General features: G+C 35.9%; 1 protein-coding gene across 5 annotated transcripts in view; it reads left to right on the top strand.

The window, feature by feature from the left end:
• Nucleotides 1-21,657, top strand: part of LOC111503077 (trissin receptor) — a 307,365-nt gene that overhangs the window by 103,992 nt on the left and 181,716 nt on the right. Inside the window, exon 3 of one of the 5 annotated variants that reach the window (XM_074184427.1) lies at nucleotides 14,551-14,575. The exons of the other annotated variants lie outside the window; for them this stretch is intronic. The gene's annotated coding sequence lies outside the window, so the exon portion shown is untranslated. The remainder of the gene's footprint in view (nucleotides 1-14,550; nucleotides 14,576-21,657) is intronic. 5 annotated transcript variants of the gene reach the window in all.

Here is a 21,657-nt window from a genome sequence, read left to right as displayed (position 1 = left end):
TTGCTGATACGAAGTGAATAAAAAATAGAACACTCTATATATTTTTTTCACATTTGATTTCCCTTGGGAAGGTTTTTTCAAAATATGGAGTTTATACCTACTGGTTCCACTATTGGTGTACCATAAAAACATATAGAGAAAGTCTAATGAGAAAGTTTATTCTTCCTCTTGAAGATCATCACTTGGTGATCGAAACACGTGTCGTGTTTGGTGTTGGAATAAAACTCCAGTTATTTTCATTATTACACCAAAGGTTCCAAACAGTGCATCACAAGTAAGTAATAATAATAAATGTTGAGGAAATACATATACTCATAGAATATTTTTGAAAATAAAGAGCGAAATCCAGTTCAGTTCCTGAATAAATTCAACAAATATTTTCCACTGTACCCTGGATCAGACAACTGTGGAACACAATTTCATTCAGAAACTTATCTCAGGAAATTTTTAGTGATTACAATTTTTTATTTATGAAAAGTAATTTGACTGCGATACTAGAAATTTCACTGTTCAAAAACATCATTCTTCTCGTTTCTATTCTGGGGAAACTTTGGTATTTTATAGATTCCACGTTGTGAGTCATAGGGAAATTTGATCAAATTTTTTTCGGTGTCATTGATCCCGGATGAACTTCAAACGATGTAGACTCCTCTGCCGATCATTCATATCTGGGGATTTTCAATAATTTTCAGTTCAGTAACAGCAACTGTTATCCAAATTGAGTCTCCTGAGAATCATTACGAAAAGATTATTATGTCTCCAAAAACATAATGTTTCTTAACCGGATATAATAATGCCAGAACAGACAATTCCGCTTTCTCCTTCAGTGATTGTTGGGGGTTAAAATGGACACCAATATGTGTTGGCAAAATCATGTCGCTGGATTTGCGAAGGTCGCTACTCAAAAGCTTGGAACACTGTTTCGAACCAGAAAACTGTACACACCTTAGCAACTAGCGATGCTTTATAAAGCTCAGATCAGACCTAAAGCTGCTAGATTCCATCTAGAAAAAAAGCATCCTCCTGATTGGAGACGCAAACATCAATTGCAACTTTGATAGTCTGGTACATCAAAGAAAGGTTGGGGACTTGTTTCTCTTCTATAGATACATTCAACGGAAGTGTTCAAGTAACTTGGCACATTTGATTCTACCAAGAGCGTTATTTACAAGAAATACGCGACGGACTGTGGCTGCTCATAGTTTAGAGCAGGGCTCTCCAAACTTTGAAGCCTTCGGGCCATAATGATTTTTTCAGTTTGTTCCAAGGGCCAATTTCTGCCCTTAACCCTAGACTAGGATAGCAAACTTACGCTTTTTTTTGCATTTCAATTATTATTGTGTATTGTGACACTTAGCGACATCTAGTGGCAAGTAGTGGTACTATGTACTATCTTTTTCAGCTACCCGCTAGGTGTAATTGAATATTTGGAATTACCGCGTTGGTTCGAAAAAGTTTTGGTTCTAGCTAGTGTATTCCGATCACCTCGAGATGGCAGTAATAATTGCATATAAAAAGGCTAGCGGCGCAACTGCGAGTTAGTCTGCGTAGAAAAGACGAAGGAACCGAAACTGTCTATTGTGAAATAAAGTAACACCCGTCAATAAAAGTATTTTGATTTGATTTATTGTTTGCTTTGTTAGTATGCAAAAGAAGCGAAAAATCAACAGTGAATGCAGAACGTTCCAAGAAAAATGGAACTTTCAGTAATTTGTGATTGAGTCCAGTAATAAGGCGCTATGTTTAATTTGTAATTGTTGTTCTCAAAGACTATAACATTAAACGACACTATGAATCGAAACATCTTCAAATTTACACGGAGTTTGCGGAAGGAAAAATTTGAAGCTTTGAAACGCGGACTCAAATCGCAGCAATATTTGTTTACCAAAGCGAATACTGAACAAGAGTCTGCAACTCGCGCCAGCTTTCGTGTGGCTCTTGAAATCGGAAAACGTGGCATACCATTCACCGATGGAGAAATGATAAATAAATGCTTGATTGCAGTAGCCGAAGAAATATGCCCCGAAAAGGTAAATTTATTTAAAAGTGTCAGTTTGTCAGCAAACACCGTGGCTCGGAGGGTGCAAGACATCGCAGAAAATATATCATCTCAACTTTCTGACAAAAATGGACATCATAAGTGGTTTTCTCTAGCATTGGATGAGTCAAGCGGATGTGTCAGATACTGCTCAGGTGTTGATTTTCATTCGCGGAGTAGATAAAAGCTATGAAGTGTATGAAGAACTTCTTGATATTGATAGTATTCACTGCACGACAACTGGAGCAGATATTTTTGAGGGAGTTGAAAATGCCATTAATAAAAAAAACCTTCGATGGAGAAATTTGAAATATATAACAACTGATGGAGGCAAAAATATGTATGGTAAAAATATAGGAGTGGTTGCACTTGTGTCAAAGGCTGTAGAAAAAGATGGTGGTTCAAAACCATTAGTCTTACATTGTATCATTCATCAACAGTCCTTGTGCGGAAAATGTTTGGATATGTCTGAAGTTCTAAAACCAGTCATTTCAGTTGTTAACTTCATCAGATCCACTGGGCTGAATCACCGACAATTTCGCGACTTTATTCAACAAAATGGAGAAAATGATTTATCATATCATACTGCCGTACGCTGGCTTAGTTGCGAAAAAGTCCTTGAGCCCTTTTTTGAACTTCGAGCAGAGATCGAAATTTTTTTTAATGATAAGTAGCGCCCTTTTGCCCATTTAGAAAATATAGAATGGATGTGGAAGTTAGCCTTCTATGTCGATTTCACAAATCATATGAACGAACTGAATTTGAGATTGCAAGGAGAAAATCAGCTTCTCCCTGATTTATACATCAATATCAACACCTTCAGGCAGAAAATAATACTATTTCAATCGAAATTACGTAATAAATGTTTCACACATTTTGAAAAATTTGAAATATTCAGCCACACTACAGAGACTGAATTTCCCGTCAACTTTGCAATCGAAACTTTGAGTGCTTTGAAGATAAATTTTGATACCCGTTTTTCAGATTTTGATGTCATTGCGAATGGAATTGAGCTTTTTCAAAATCCTTTTGATTCTGACATTGAAACCCTGGCTCCGGAAGTCCAAATGCAGTGATATGCTTAAAAACAAATATCAAAATTCATCTTTGTTGGAATTTTATAAGAGTCTTCCACTGGAACAATTCGATGATTTGCATAAATATGATCGTGGGTTGTTTTCTTTTTTTGGTACTACTTACTTGTGTGAGAAAACGTTTTCCAAGATGAAGTGCACAAAGAATGTTTACAGATCTCAATTAACCGATGAGCATCTTAAATCTCTTTTGGTAATTGGTACAAGTAAAATTGATCCACACCTACAAAGTATTGTCGATGGAAAATCACAATTACATAAATCTCATTAGTGTTTTTGTTTTATTGTGATTAATTTCAATTATTTGTTAGATAATACTTAGATAATAATACTTAGGTACTTAAGTTAAGTTTTCTTTGTCATCATTTCTCTCGTTAAGTTTTACCTTGCAAGTAAATAAAACGGAGTAATTATCATTCTGTGTATTCTTCTTCAACTTATCACAGCAATAGTAATAACAATTAGGTAATCATTGGCTGTCGCGGGCCAGATTGATGACAGTAAATCATTGGCTGTCGCGGGCCGGATTGATGACACTGGCGGGCCGGATTTGGCCCTCGGGCCGTAGTTTGGAGCCCCGTGGTTTAGAGGTTCAACTCAGTACACCTCCATCTTCACTGTTCATGACCTATTTCATTTGAAGATGCGTTTATATAAAGTAAACGTCCCGGTAACGTTTTTTCAAATGGATTTAATCTCCAGCGATTCAAATCCAATGTGAATCGCTATATTCGCACAGGCACAGATTATATTATGACCAGAATAACACATTTATAATATTAGTATAGATTAGTATAGATTCTATAGAAGGCAAAAATATCCTCAAAAAACTTTCAGACTTTTACATTGTCAATCCATCATATTCAGTGACGTTACACAAAAATAAAACTCTGAAAAAGTTATCTATCTTTCAAACGTTCCGAGATATGAATGAATACTTTATACTCCAGCACGAAACATAAAAGCATCATCCATTTTTCCACGTGAACTCTCATTGCTGAATCATATATTCATTTTTGTATTTTGTGGACTGTTTTCCATATTTTTTGCTCACTTTCGTCTACTTGATACATTTACATCTCATTCTCACATCCAGCTAAGTACTTCTGTACGTGAAGTTCGTCGCAAAAGTTCTGACAACTTTCACTTTTTATCTCTTGGAAGGAGAAGGGAATGTTTGACCTTCACGCCAACTTAGTTGATGCACTTATACTTTGAAGAGCTCAACGTCAGAAAGGAGTTGATAGCGTATAAATGATATTAAAAGGGTTTACGACCAGACGATTCGTGATGAAGTGGCGACATCTCCCAAAAAAAAATCAAAAATAAAAGGAAGCTCGGTCTTAGTACTCTACTTCAAAAGTTGATTAAAAAGGATGATGGGACAAATAGTTGATGGAATTAAATTTCTAAGAGTTGTTTTTGGTATGAACATTATCTTAATAAGACGATTTTGATATGAAATCAAACAAATTGTTGAACGTTCTGAATACGATAACGAATATCATCTGAAAGATCAATAATGAAGAAATAGGACATGAAGTGCCAGATTAACTTGCATTCCGTAACATTAAAGATGGATTAATTTCATCTCTTGAGGAATTTTCCTCACGATCAACCAATCAGAACACAGAATTCGTATTTTAAACAATTGATATTTACGATCATTACAAATTCTATATAATTATTATATATATATATATATATATATATATATATATATATATATATATATATAAACCAATTGCCAGCAGCAAGTGTCCGCGGTTTGTCCCACTTTTGGAGTGTTGTGTCCACTAATTGTTTCATTTTTGATTTTTATATCATACCCACTCGATAAAATAGTGAGGCTTAGCAGCAAATGAAAGAGTACTCTTTGAAGTTTGTCCAAGCTTTCGGAAATCTGATAAATTGTTTTCATCATCAGGGTTACTACAAATTGTGGGTATAAGAAATATTAATATATAAATGAATGGTTAGACTTACAAATTTTTGAGGGGGTTTCATACGAGCATTGATGAGCATTGATACAATACATTTATAAAAATGGGAAAAGGATGTCTAATATTGGATAATATTATCCAATATTTATTAATACAATTTATTAAATTTCCGAAAGCTTGGACAAACTTCAAAGAGTACTCGTTCATTTGCTGCTAATCCCCACTATTTGTTAGTTCCATTCCTAACTAGTCAGCAACGACTACCCTATATATATATATATATATATATATATATATATATATATATATAGGGTAGTCGTTGCTGACTACCCTATATATATATATATATATATATATATATATATATATATATATATATATATATATATATATATATATATAAACCAATATATGTTTGGACTCAAAATTAATCTTGTGACCTGTTTGAGTCCACAAAACAGATAGCACAGGTGCAAAACCCAAGAATACGACAAATCAGGGAAGCTATCGAAATCGAAAAGCAAGGCCTCATCAACAAAAGGGATGACTCACTAAACATCCCAAGGATTTGGAAAACAATAATTAAAAACAACCACCAAAGACAACCACAAATTGATAATGAACCATCGCAGGTAGGAGAACCGCCAGAAGCCATTAACAACCCTCAGGTAGAAAAACAGGTAGGAGAACTACCAAAAGCCATCAACAACCCTCAGGTAGAAAAACAGGTAACAAATCCATACAACTTACGCAAGCGAAACCATATAAAAACACCACAAGAAGAACCTGACATCAGTTACACCTCTCGAAGCGAAGCAGTAACTCGTCTTGATAATGCCATCTGAGATGATGGCGAAACGTCGACTATCGAATAGTACACAACGGATGAACACCCGGAAAAACAACACATCATATTCTACCATCCGTGAAAACCTACATTGTAATATATATATATATATATATATATATATATATATATATATATATATATATATTGGGGTATATTCTTCATGTTACCTTGACCTGGAATGTATTTGTGTTGCCCTACTGCTCCAAAGGCGAAGAAAACAGCAAAACTTCGTAAATCCGCCCTGAAGACCAAGTAATAGTCCTATGACTTTTAGGTCACCACATATTTGCCACTCATTCGTATTATACGTATTATAACTTATTGCATTTAGAATAAGTGTCATACTTTCGTGTGTTTCCTTGATTGCAACTGTATGTGACAGAGGAATAGAGAGTCTTTTGTTACCATTATGGAGCAAAACGGCTTTTAAACTTGTTTTAGATGCTGTGTTGCCAGATTTTAAACAATTTCCACCATTTAGGGAAAAAGAAAATTTGAAATGTCGTATTCATTAAATTTTTGTGAATAAAATAAATCAAAAATCCTACGTGTTAGGAGATATTTACTATCATCGCATTTAGGGAACAAAAACTAACAAAGAACTGCCTTTGGCATTACAGTCGTAAATTGGCTGTGAACTCGTATTATCAAAGTAAAAATCGAATTCCTTTTTGAATTTTGTCTTTCAACCCGAACGAACTTTGACGACATAATTGAAACTTCAACCTCATTAATCAATAAAGCTCTTGGGAAAAGTCAATAATATTAATGAATATTCATTTCCATTGAACTTCGAAGAGTTATTTTACATAAACTGTGAAGTTTCTGTTGAGAACCAATAGGCAAGTATAAACAACCTTTGACCGTGTTAGGAATCACACGTTAAAAGGTAACACCTCGTTAGTCCTTAGCTCGCACAAGTTTCTCAACTTTTGAGAGTTGACGTTCGTATGGGGGCGACAGCTGATTAACGGAAAAACAGATTTTTTTTTAAACAGACAGTAACTTTGAAACAATAGATTGCAGCAAAGTCCAGCTTTGAGTCCTATTTTATTCATTTGAATGACTTTTAAATACCGAAACTTCTGTACTTCTGCACACATTATTATTTTTGCGGTTGACAATACAATTTTATATTCTGGCAATGAACCAAATATTCTGATGAACAAAGTTTCTGGGAAATTCAAAAGTTGACTTAATTTATCGGGCTGTGTAATATTTTCCATAAATAATATCGATTTCAGTTTCATTCAAAAATGTTCGATGTACTCAAAGGTAAGTAATCATTTCAGACCAATTTTCATTTGATAGAATATTAAAATAAACCATGTGATCGATCTGTTCATTCCCTGAAAGAGTTTATTCGGATACTAGAGGATTTTTTTTTCATTTCTGGAAGTTTTCTTTTCTTACATATTGTTAGGTGGGAAGAAATAAAATCATTTATTTTCCGCACAACACTCTGATTTATCCCAATGATTTGCGATTTCATACAATATAAGTTTGATAGGTCATTCTATAATACCTATTTCATGGAATAGAATTGAAGTTATTGAAAATTCAGACCAAATCATGGCACTGAATTGATTAACGATCAATTAAATAGTTTCGTTACCAAACCTGAATATTCGATTAACTTCGAAATAAATGATATACCCCAGCAGCTATCTGTGGTTTAGACTGAGTTTAAACTTCAATGGAAAGTTATAAAAGCAATCCTTGGAGACCAATACCCTATAATCGTTAATCACTCTTATTGGATTTCACGAAAGTTCCGGTTTCTTGGTGGAAATTTTCACCCATTTCGAGCAGGTATAGACAATGAATTTAGGATATTCAAATTGTATGGTAACTCCAGCAAGTATTGAAGAAATCCTGATTTGATTGAAATTATTTTCGATTGTTCAATGAAATGATACACTGAAACAAACCGACATTTATATTTCAAACTTTCCACCCCATCAATTGCATACCCTAATTTCAGAAATTAATCATCTGAAGTCGTCACTGAAGCTCTCCAGCCTCCTGAATTCGATTCACTTGTTCAGTTTTCCTTCCTCCGCTGGTTTGAAATTACTCTGAATATATATTATCAGCTACGCAATTTCAGAAATTTCAGACGTTTCTGTGAGCAATGTGATATGTTTTCCGACAAAAATATCCACAGGAGGAAACCGGAAATGTAAATGACCTAATTTCCGTTAAGAGTTTCTCAAAGGTGAATGTAAATTCATGAACGGGAAATATTTGATACGGCAAGGAAATTATAAACTTCAGTAGATAAAAAAATGTATAAAACGAAAAATTAGATGGTATACTCCATGCTATAATATTCCATTCACCCCTAAGTTGTTTATTCGTTTCTGATATCAGTTCATTGTTACTACCTTTCATTGAACGTTACAGGAAATGGATGAAAGATGGCCCAGTTTTTGAAATGATTACTTTTTATGAGAGTAAAAACCGCTCCGTTACCTAACGCGTAACGGCACTCCTTTCTATCACGCATACGTTCGCGAAAGGCAGGCTCCTCCTCTTGCGTCGGACAATCAGTGTTTAGTGCACGTTAGACATGTATTTTTGACAGTATTATGAAAATATAACCAGCTAGTACGTAATATTGTTTTATCACGTAAAACTTAGCTTGGAAATGTTAAAATTGATTTTGTGTATGTACATCATTATATCATTATGGTAGCTATAATATATGTACATACCCAAAATGATCAATGAGGAATTTTATTATTGAGTGACCTTTCCTTACGTCATATATAATAATAATAATAGTTTATTAGTTACTAAGATTATCTCTAGCATAATATAGAACAAGTCAGTATAGTACAAAATCAGTTGTTAAAAAAAATATTTATAAAATACATTAATATTTGAAACATTTTTCACAAACTGTAGTCAATATAATTAATATAGTTATTGATGTGACTCAATATAATAGTAATGGTGGTTAATTATTTGTAATCGGTTCCTATAACTATTTCTTACATAATACAGAACAAGTCAGGTGTCAGGAACGCGAATTTTCGATAATACAAACTTTTATTATGAACAGATCACAGATCATACATAAGAACATCTGAAAGCAATAAAAACAAGTGGTTTGATAAAATATAAAAATATGCATACATACATAAGATATAAAATCAGTTAAAATCTGTGTATCCCAAATACTCACTTATAGAGTGTTGAGCTTGTTTAATAAGATATTTTTGACTACTATTTTGAATTTATTCAAAGAAAGATCTTATATATACAGTGTCACCGAGAAAGTCCGCATCAAATGGGAAACTTTTTTATTTATCGTTTTATGTGAAATTTGATTTTGGCAGTAGATTTTGCTTGAGAAATGATGTCAAATGGCGTCTACAAAATAGGTCACGTGATTTCCTTAACCTGTCAAAATTGACATCTAAAAAAAGAAACATCGAAAAATGACATTATTCTTCAAAATATCCAAAAATATCAAAGGATAAAAAAACATTTTCTTTTGTAATTTCATACCCACACACCAAGTTTCAAACCCATAATAAGTATTTTATATTTTCACTATTTTTCCGCACTCCTGCTTTTTCTACTTATCAAAATTTAAGCACACGTGTACTAAATCATTTATTTTAACTAAATTCGTCACCGAATTTCTTTTTTTGTAATATAATAATATTTTAAGAGTCTCTTTGATGTTAAAACCAAATTTTGAAAAATAAAAGTTGTCAAACTTGATGCAAAGTTCATCTAGTTTCAACGGGGCTTTCCAAACTATACAGTACTTGAGTGTTTTAATGAGCAAATGGCCTCACAATATGAATTAGAACAAAACGGAACATTAGGAAACATCATTTCGTGATTCTTGAAGCCCATTCAATAAAAGAAAAAAACTCATTTTATTAACATAACCTTGAATAGTATCAGAAAATTGGATAGGTGTAGTCTTTATGGCATCCCTTTATGTATATTGTTTATTCAAGATAGTAGACCTGCATTCAAATCGAAATGCTTCATTAATTGCAAGACTCTTTTTCCAGAGCACCATCCTAATCACGATAAAACTTCAGAAGAAAAGAGATAGCTCGTTTGCAAGGGCATATTGTTACGCAATATGGATCCTAATTGGCAAGAAAATTGCTTTCTTTTACCCGCGCCTCGAGAGAAGTTCTGAAAGGGCAATTCAAAGGATATACTGAAAACATCGCCACGACAATTTATTCAAATGAATCGTAGATAGCAATCGAGTGGCGGTTAAGAACTATGAGAAATATTTTTGTTGCTGAGCGATACCTTCTTTCAAAGGATTTTGATTACCTATCCTTCAATGCTTTGCTTTTGAAAATTGAACCATTTCCAACAAGATTTGAGGTTCTGAATCCCATAATTTATTGTATCTCAACCGAAAACACACCTTAACATTCAAGTGTATTATGAACTTCTTTTTCAAAACTCCATATTCTAATTTGGCTTATGAAGATGACATCTTCCCCTACGGAGATGCCATCTATGAGATCTACCAAAAACTGATTTCACCAATATGGAAGGTGTGCGGATCTCTCTGAGGTAATGCACAGCCGACCTTCGATATCGACCCCACTCACTGCAGGTAACCAGATGACAACACAGGTAAAAAAAATGAAGTATTCGTGACCAACCAGGCAGCTTTGTTTCTGTTCGCCATAGGACTCATCGGTGATGCTAGGTTGAACCGCTGCACTCAACCATTCTTGAAGTACAATCCTAAGTGAATAAAGGCAATAACATTCTCTTACCGTGAGGCAACCTACTTTGTCTATAGAAGAATCAATTCAAAAATACCGAAGGTGGTCCGTAACAAAACCAATCTTTGACATCGACGTCTTATTCGTTCTCAGCTGCTCACAGCCTATTTCACTGCAAGACAACCAGTTGAAACCAGAGCTCAAAATCAAAATATTTTTGATTCAATACCACACAACCACAATCACTTATCGGACTCAACTACCCTTGATAACCACATACCCGAATACATCATCATGAATTTTCGAGTAGTTTGGTCAGTTTAGGCCAGTTCAAAAAAAACTTGAATGAGAAGTGTTTACTAAGGCATTGTCACACACGACACAGAGCAAAGGTCTCTTTACCGATCTGCCAACCATACCGGCTACCTTTCCACACCCAAACAACTTGGTGTTCAATTTTGTTCCATTGGATTCTAGAAAGTTCTCATGAGAAGAATAGAACTTCAATTGAGGTGGGATATTTTCTGTGAGAAATATATATCCGTACTTTCTTCCTCAAGATATAGGGAATTATGTTCGTTTCAAATCGTATAATTCACTCGATTGAATATTAGTGAATCATCCGAAGAAATGAAGAGTCTCTTGTAGCTTTTTCGATTTGAAAAAACAGAATGCCATAAACACTGTTATTCACTTCATATTGTACAATTTTTTTCAAGGACAAAACACAAACACTAGAGGAAAATCGCTAGCTGTGCGAAAGTTGCGATTCACATTGGACTTGAATCGCTGGAGATCAAATTCATTTGGAAAAATGTTCTCAGGAAGTTCATTCCACGAATGGAAGACTTTTTAAAGTGAAATTCGAGGTGTACTGAGTTGAATTTCGAAAAGATGAGCAGTCACAGTCCGTCGCGTATTTCTGATATGTACCTCTCTTGGTGGAATAATATGTGCCAAATCACTAGAACACCTTCCGTGGAAGTATCTATAAGAGAGTGACACATCTTCAACCTTCCTTCGATGTACCAGACTATCAAGGTTGCGAATGATGTCCATGTCCAATCTGACGGATGGCTTTTTCGGGATGAAATCCAGCAGCTTCAGGTTATGCTTAGGGGCGGAGCTCTATGATGAGAACAATACTCCAAAAAAGGTCTGATCTGAGCTTTATAAAGCATCAAAAGTTGCTGAGGTGTGTACAGTTGTTTGATTCGGAACAGTGTTCCAAGTTTTTAAGGAGCAGCCTTAACAATTCTAGGAGCATGATTGTGCTGGTGTCCATTTCAACCCCCAACAAACTCATCGAAGCAGAATGCACAATTGTCTGTCCTCTCTGGTTCGGAAACAGTTTTTTTGGGGAAAACCGACGCCTGGGTTTTGGTGACATTGAATTGAACCTGATTACTTTCACCCCGATTCGAAATTACCTCTAGATCCTCATAGAGATAGGCAACCTCCTGGTGCCGGTGAAGATGTGCCTCCGTAGCAGATGTCCTAGAATCCAAATGTAATGACGAGGCAAGAAGTGTGCTCTCGTCAGCAAAGCAATATAGTGGGTTCTTGTTTTTTCCAATAGGTTATTGATATACAATGAAAAGAGGGTTGAAGGCAATACGGAACCCTGGGAAACACCAGCGTTGATGGTAAAAGCATTCGAGAGATATATATCGACGGCCACTTGCAGGGAATGTTCTTTCAAAAAGCTGGGGTGTCATACACAAAAATGACACGACAAGCTATAGCATCGAAATTTGGCAGGCAAATCCCCATGCGACACAAGGTCAAAGGCCTTAGAAATATCAAGCTCGACAGCTCTTAACTCTCCATGTTTCTTGATTGCATTAATCCAACTATGGGTGACGTAAGATAGAAGGTTGCCTGTTGATCCTTGTTTCCAAAAGTCACATGATTATCCTTTATACAGAATGACTCATGTGATACGCTTGTAGGAAGAAAGTTTGTGCGTGAATGACGTATGTGATACACATTGAGAATCTTGAATTGTGATTTCGAATGAAAATGAACTATTCACTCGGGGGTTTCGTTTCTGATGTGGACGGACGTGCCGACAGCGACCGTCAACAAAGAAGGTACGTGGACGCCATTGTTGGAGATGAAACTCAGTTCGTGTCCTGAATGTCTGCCGTCATAGAACGTGCTACCATCAAATTAAACATTTTTGTGAACAGTCTAAGAGTGTTAGAGAGAAACAGCACTTCCATTCACGCCGGTTGGAGGCCATGGTGGACCGGATGTCCACGTGGGAATGTTATAGTGGATTAACATAACTTCTGTCCCCATTCATGCCGGTTGGAGGCCGAGGTGACCGGATGTCCACGTGGAGACAGGATTTCACCAAATAACTGTGTTAATTATGTGTAAAAAGTCTTAAAGTCTACAAAAAATATCAAGTGTTTTTTTTATAATGAAAAGTTTAGATAAAAAATGAGTGGCAGCATTGCTGAGAGCAAGTCTGCTTTGCCCCTCCGACGAAGCTCTTATCAATTCTGATAGGAAGAGGATGGACAAATGCGCCGAAAGGAAGCAACGTCCAAAAACCTAGAGAGAGAGAGAGAGAGAGAGAGAGAACTAGTCTCTTAATGCACTCGATGTAGCTTGAACAATAAATCATTTGTAGGAAGCAGACAACAAAAACGATGTTATCAACAAAAACTTGATCCAGTGTGATTCTGCTACCATTATTAAGTGTCAAGTTCAGCAAAATAATATCTAATTGATATAGAGGATGGACAAAAGTTAGAATGGAGGAGTAGAAAGCCAAAACTTCTTTCTCAAAAGTCAATCTCTTCATGAAAATATCTCCTTTCAATTCATACTACAATATAATTTGTTTTTCATAATTTCAAAAAAATGCATTCAAAAGGTATTTGCTTTCACTATTCTCTAACAGACGAAAGGTTTACATTTTCGAAAGCATCATACTAGACCTCTAAGTTTGATACTTTCTCATTCAATCGTTGCTCTATGTTCCAGCTTTTCTAGAAACCCAATAGGTGCCCCTATTTTCTTGGACACAGTTCACGAAACTCCACATGAACTTCAGAGAAGAATTTTCGGGTTAACACAATCAGCAAAACAAACCACAACAATCACTTCTCGTTCGCAAGAACTGAGTAAAGAGAAAAACTTAATTTTCGAGGGTGCTCAAAAACTTTGATCTTCAAATCGCTACTAATTCACTGAATCGAATAACTTTCCAACTTCAATTTCAGATAAGTAGGCGAAATGGAAAATATGAAATAACACCGAGAGGGTAGAGTCGTTTCCACTGTGAATGTATATCTTGCCGAACTTAATAAAATTCATGGAATAACCAGATTCTAGACGCTCCGAATGCATATTTCGGTAGAAGCAGTTTCATGTGTACTGAACGCTTTACCATAATAAATTGCTTTAATTTGTATATTTTGACGTTATCAGCAAAATACTGGAACGACGACATTGCCAACGCAATATATGATAATTCATGGCTCCCTATTTCATTTCATTTAATACCGCAAATTCTCCAGGAGGCTGTACAAATATTGTTCGTGCAACTATATATAAACCTCAATTCAGTCTTCACAGTTGGCAAAGGTAGACACATTGAAAGTTTATTATAGTCACTTTCCTCCACAGGATTATTAATTAGGTTTAATTGTATATGAATGCTTTATTTTGGCCTTGGTTCCATCTGATTGCTTTACAAAAAAACTGCAGAGAAAAACAGAAAGCGATTCCTAATTTGAAGGTTAATGCGGAGAACTTGGTTTTACAACTAAACGCCTGCGGAAGTCTCCTATTTTTATTAATAATCATGAATCCTTTTGCAAAGACAAGCATTGTTTTACTCAGGCTTGTCTAATAAGGATATGAGTTCAATAATGGTTTCGTGTTTCAGCTCAACATCACTGATGAGATCCATGGTAAGTAGAAACAATATTATTTGGTATTGATTCACAAATGCTTTGCATTTAGACTCTGGTTTCAAATAGTTGCCTCATAGTGAAACTGAAGAGAAAGGAAAACAATGAATCTTGTTCAGTGGTCGATGTCAAAACCGAACTTTGTTACGGATAGTCCTCCGGGGCTCACGTTCATTATTAATTAACGGATCCGCACTGATAGCAAAACAATTTTAAAATTGAACACGTGAACTGTTATAGGTTTGTTACAACTTTCATTCAAATCCTTCATTCTTTAGAGCTTTTCTAACGAACGTACTTGCATTGTGATTCCATGAATCGGTGAAGACTGTCAAAATGCGTGAGCTCACTTGGAAATGGTTCAGCAAACCGAAACCAACCGTAACAAATGAATATCCTGGTAGAAATCCAACAGAAGTTATTTTATTGATCGTATATTGTTATTTTGTATTTTATATATAAGGTATATCAGTCTCCAAAATTACTATCTCAGAGAATCTGCATAACTTCCTTATCAGCTATCAACCAACCCACTGGATTTGATCGAAAATTCTAGTACACAATAACAACCTGTACCTGTCAAAAATCCAAATATTATTTGATTCATATCCAGTCACTTCATGAAGTGTCCTGTGGATGACATTCCTTCCATTCCACAAAAAAAATCATCAATGCAGACGATGCAAAGACAATGCAGATAAAAGCATATTATGATTATAATTTTACTTAGCATTTTCGCCGATTTTCCTCAAAAGTATATAGCAAATCTTTGTGGAAAACGGGTATTTTATTGAGTATGCATATCCGCATTTGTGAATATAATTTCCAAGATTATAGATATACTAGTACTATGTTGCTATGTCGCAATATTTTGACAGAATCAGAATCAACGAACTTAGGCGTGCGCAGCGTTAAAGAACAGTGCTTTCAAAAATTGTTCTACAGCGCCATCTAGTGGCGAGTTACAAAAACATTGAAAGCCTAAAAATTCTCTATGAAAAATTACTCATACATATCAAGTTTCATCACGATCGGTCATCACCTAAGGTCAAACTTCCACTCAACGTCTACGGGACATTTCACATCAGAGGTGTATCCCATATTTTTATTAATTTCAGTACATATGAGCCTCATTCCCTTTTCTATGCCTTTTCTCTTTTGGTATTCCTATTTCAATTTCACTTTCCAAGCATATTGGCTCGTTTATTTTGGTCTTCACGTCTTCCTGTATCTTTACTGAGTTATTCCATACGATTTGTGGCTATCGGCTCATGGTACTTGGGTACATTTCTCACCTCTGGGATTGCCAGCACTATCACCAACAGCACTATCACCAAACCTCATTGTCAAAACGTCATTCTTTGGATAATGGTCAACTGTCCCAATCAAAATAATTCAATTCCACCGACCAAAAAATGTATAAAACCATAGAACACAAAAATATTACCTTTGAAATACCAAAATTCCAATCAAAAAGAGTAAATATCGCTGACATGATACTCAAAAAATTGGAGCAGAGTCGCGGACATGTCTGGCTATTGGATACGTTAACGTGATGTCAGGCAAGTGTGAAGATGGGCAACACTTGTTTGTGGAGAACCGCACACAAGTCATCAACAGGAGCCAATGCTCATTTTGGCTCCACCGCTCTGACGAGGCCAAAAGCCACGTGTTCACAGTTTTTCCCGTGTTTTTTAGTCTGGTTCTGTATATCCATGGATCCATCCTATGAAAATGTCGTCCACACTTCGAATAAAATGTGTTTTGTATGTGTTTTTCAATTTCATACCACTCTGTGCATATGTTTTTATGGTGGTTCATCCACTGGCCTAAATAATTCGTCCTACAGCAGAAGTTAGCAATGGTGAAAATAGCATTCCAGTAATTTCGTGGATTTCCCAGAAGTGATTCCATTCTGGCCTCCAAATTCTTTCTTCAAAAAGTTTTCTCTGGATGATCTGAAGTACCTCATTGTCAGAAATGTTGGCGTATAGCCCTTCTACGACGAAACTGATGAGTTATCCCGTTGTAACTAATCAGATCAACTGGTCAGTTTCCACTTGAGCTCAAACGGTGGTGCTGAGCTGAACTTCAAATGCATTGTTAGGCTCAATTATTTTCAGAGAAGGGTCTTGAGAATCAAACGGGAACCGTCGATAACATCTGCCCTTACGGAGACTTCATATATGGAATAGGAAGAAGACTCAATCCACGAATATAAAAGATGAATATTGGGGTTCGTTGCAAAGCCAAGCTTAAACATCGACCACAGAACGAGATTCGTCTATTTTTTCACAGCAGCCTTGTTCATATTCAATATTCGTGGATTTGGTCATTTGTCGATTCTACAAATAGCATATTTGTAAGAGAAATGTTATTGTCTTTACTTTATACTAAATATAGGGTTCTAATTCAAAGATTGAAATTTTCATTCTTCCATAAGTTATATATATATATATATATATATATATATATATATATATATATATATATATATATATATATATATATATATATATATATATATATATATATATATCACAATACTGGCCAATAAATTGTTTTATATAATTTATAACTCCATGAGTATATTATCTACATGATAAATCTTGGCTAGAAATAATATGTTCAGAAAGTATATCCATTAACTTCAAATACTTGAACACCTATTTCATGTTGAAGTTTCAATGTGATTCTATTCATGCAGAATTGGAATCCCGGTGTTTCTCACGGCCATAAATAACCGAAATCCTAATAGTTTCGTACGACAACTTTCCCCTCGTAAGGTATTCACCGGAAGCCGAACAATACCTCAAGTTCTCGGACGTTTCGTCACGGGAATATAAATCTTCCAGCAGCACTTTCGCTCGACCAATTCATGTTAGAGTCGTAAATTTTCCCATCCACAGGAAGCGCTTTCCCTAGGGGTGTCAGTTATAACACACCGACATTGTTTGTTTACTTCCGAGGTATCAACCTTCGATCACGGAGTAAGAGCTCCGGAGTTGGTATCTGGCTCCGGTATTTTTGGAATTTATCTTCGAGGTCAAAACACTCGATTCAATTATACTGTCATGGAAAAAAATTAAGTATTCATTTGTATTGTAACCGTGGTCTAATGAACGGATAGAGTAGGGCAGTATACGTCATATTGGAAGAGGCAAGGTTGCAAATTGAAAGAGCACGGGAAAAATTGAAGCAAAAGAGGCCAAAACCTATATCATAAGTTATATTTGAAAAGATTACATCTAAAGGTGATGGAACAATTAGAAAATATTGCTCTGTCACCTGGAAAACCCTGTTGGTTGAAATTGATTTGGATCGTACAATGAATTTTTTTATTTTCATCGCGTATCTTCTGACCGACCGTCGGCGTCGCACGAAGAAAAGTAACACCGCGTTAATCTTCAGCTCCAACAAGTTGTAATTTGCAAAGGTTATCTTTCACAACAGGGTGGCAGCTGATTACAAATACCGATTTTTGACACTACAAATATCCTTACAACAGTTGGAATGTTTCTATCACAGACTAGCAATCCGCCCCGGTGGAGTGCTATATAGCAGGGGAGCCCACGATGCAAAATGGTGATTTACTCGAGCGTCATTGAGACATATTAGGCAAAGCTTAGATGATAAGAAGAAAAAAGTGTTATATAATAAATACATTTTCATCGGTGGGGGAAGCGGTTATAGATTTTTAAATATGTGAAAAAATACTGTTGCATGGACATACTCGAGCGCGTCAGATATTGATAGCATCAATGTCCTACGTATTTTTAATAATGTTGGTATGTTAATCTGATCATTTGCATGATGTGGGTGGTTGTACGTAAGGGTTAAAAGTGAAAAGAAAAAAAATTTAATCGAACGCGTCAGATTTTCTAAGGGGGTGTTAAGTGCAACAAAAAAAAGCTTTCATTCAATAATCTGACGATTTCGATCTACGCAAACTTGAGGCCATTATTATATTGTGCAAAAAATTCGCCATTTTGAAATACTCAAGCGCATCAGATTGAGATATATACAGTGTGTCTCACTTCTCATGGAAACACCCCCATATCTTCCTCAATATTCGAGGTAGAACGATGAAACTCTCTGGACTGATGGAAATGCTCAAAATGCACCTACCACCTGAATGGGGTTGGCCAAAGTGATATACACTGTCCGCCACTCGCGATGAAACACCCCATTTTTACGGTAAAACATATTAGGGGGCAAAAATTTGTCTCACTTCTTATGGAAACGTAATAATTGAAGTAGATTTTTTTTTGGTTTTGACATCAAAACATGAACGAAATTGTTTAAGAGAAACTCGACTTTTGTTTTCACATAAATAATTTATTTTTTATTTTGTTGTCAGGAAAGTTATTCCTTCTCAATAAGAGAGAAAATGGTAATTTTTTAAGAGGAACGGAAACATGTAATCATTGAGGTTTTAGGATGGTTAATGTTAGTTCATATTCTCATTTTCCCATTATTTAAAAAAAAGGATATTTCGTGGCGAAAAATGTTATGTAGTTCAAAATTCTTTCGAAGTACTACTTTCAAAATCACATTTTCAATTAAAAAACAAAACTGATGATCAATTTTTTTTTACTAATCTGATCCTTTACCCTTCACAGGCGGCCTTATATATGGGGCTCATATTTGGTGGAGGTACTCGACCGGGTACAAGGTATCCTTCTGTATAATAATCTGCCGCGCTTTAGTAAATCCCGAAATCCGTGCTTGTGCTCCCCTATTAATAGTGCTGTGAGCGAAGCGCAGCCTTCGACGCGCTATTTATAGGCTCGCGCCACCGCCCTTCAGTCGGTACCGCCGCAACCACTCTACGCGGACGAAGCCGCGGGTAACAATTGGTATGTAATATTTTCGGAAATATTAATTCAAATTATATGCTGTGAAATGCCATATTGCACAATGTATTCAAGTTTTTCCACTGGATGAGGATTAAGGTACTCCATTGGATAAGGATTAATGCTGTATTGCTCAAAATAGCTTCGTAAAGAAGCCATTATTTTTCGAGAATAATAATGTCTTGGTTACTTTAGACTATCCCTAAGATATAGACATATACCACTGCGAACTTTCTGTAGACCTTTCAAAGGTATACAATACTGTAGTATATTTTTTTTATCTATCTCTTGGGGTTCAGCCAGCGTTTGCAATGTGAGCGCAAAAAATGTGTTTATTTATTCACGACAAGCATAATTGACGCGAGAGGACTTCAAATGTCCTTGTTGAGGTTTTGTAACAATCCCGAAAAATGCTGTCCTGGGAATCATTTCAGAGAATTATAACGTCCTTTGGGAATATCACCTAATTAAACTCTCTCACTCCCAAATTTTCTCAAGTATACTTTTGTATTGTCTGATGGACAATTAATACTATCTGATAATACCTACTTTGAATAATAATAATAACTGTATGTAGGCTATTTTTCGGGTTTTCTGGGCGTGGTCTGCAGGTTTTTATGTCTGATGTTCCGTCTACTGCTGCGGTAGACATTTTCGAAGGCGATGTGATAATGGTCGTAATACCCGAGCTGGTGCTCTGGTTCTTGTACCTGTTGAAGAGGACTGCCGGCCTGACAAACGCAGAAGGCTGGCATTCTTTGCTCATTGCATCTATGTTGTTGGGCACATGTAGTTAATGATTTCCGAGTGCTCTCCAAATATATCTAGACTATAGGGTTAGGGCTCGACCAACACAACCTTCAAGATGAAAAAAACAATATTTCTTAACGGGCTTTACTCGTCGATTAAAACAGATATGAAAAAAACATGTCGCTTAAAGATGAAGTTCAGCGTATGCTATTTTACGCGTCTCGGGATGCCCGACAGAAGTGATAACCAAAACTGATCAAAGAGAGGAAGAGAGAGAGTTTACTTTCATTTACTGACTTATTTTAGCGTTAAAAAAGTTTTGTGAGCGTGATTATAAGATTTCCAAAAATAATAGGTTCCAGATTTTTTTTTATTTTCTCTTGAATGTAATCAAATGTGTAAACTCATTCTTGTATAGTTGTATAATCTTTCTGATGAAAGCTTATCTCGTAATGAAAGATATTACTGGAGTTTTTTTCCAACACCTAACCGTTATTTTAACATCTCGACATGTTTTTCAATCACCAAGTGATCATCTTCAAATGAGTTTGATCTTCGTCTTAAAGATGATTGAAATACGTATCGAGGTGTTGAAATAACGGTTTGGTGTTGGGACAAAACTCCGGTTATATTCATTACTGCATCAAAGTTTCCGAACAGTGCTTCACAAGTCGTAATGACGGGTTGAAAAATCGCCAAAAGATTTTCTTCCATCATTTACTGAATGAGCAATAACAATAACTCCATTCTTAGAAGACTTGCTCCTATAGTTCGACATGTTGCGATGACGTGGCATTTTTATCACAACACTACTCCATCATGACCATTATCTCAGTTCTTGCAAAATGTATAGAAAACATTCTTAGTGAAAGACTGAGGGGTTATTTTGGGTCGAATAATTTTTTTAGCACCACACAATACGGTTTTCGCTCAAATCGCTCTACTACTCTCGCTGTCATGAATGTCGTGAAAGACATAGTATCTACCCTCTGCGCCGATGATACGGCTCTTCTCTCATCTTCCGTGGATCGGGGGCACGGGATGGTCTACATGCACCGTGTATTAGACGACCTCGAGTGCTAGTACCTCGAGTGGAAGATCCGAGTGAACCCGGACAAGACTCAGGCGATAACCATGGGTAGAACGATATCTTCTCCGGCCAGAAAAGTGAGGATCTCTGGAAGGGAGATCGACTGGCAAGCGCGGGTAAAGTACCTCGGTCTACTAATAGATCGTAGGCTTACCTGGAACCCACACTTTATGAGCGTGAAGGCAAAGATCGAGGGTCGGGTGGTAAGCCTGTACTCTCTGATGAATAGACGATCAAAGTTACGATCTACAACACGATGATCAAGCCTGTCATCAAGCGGCTTCGTCCAACATCTCCATCTTGGAGATTTTACGAAACAAAATACTAAGAATGATTGTGAATGCTCCGTAGTTCATGCGGAATGAAGCCATCCGCAGAGATTTGCA

The sequence above is a fragment of the Leptinotarsa decemlineata genome, unplaced genomic scaffold, assembly GCF_025532065.1.
Source record: "Leptinotarsa decemlineata unplaced genomic scaffold, Ldec_3_MD MMD2_tig00026354_RagTag_RagTag, whole genome shotgun sequence".
NCBI classification, from domain to species: domain Eukaryota; kingdom Metazoa; phylum Arthropoda; class Insecta; order Coleoptera; family Chrysomelidae; genus Leptinotarsa; species Leptinotarsa decemlineata.
This window is presented reverse-complemented; position numbering and strand designations above follow the sequence as displayed.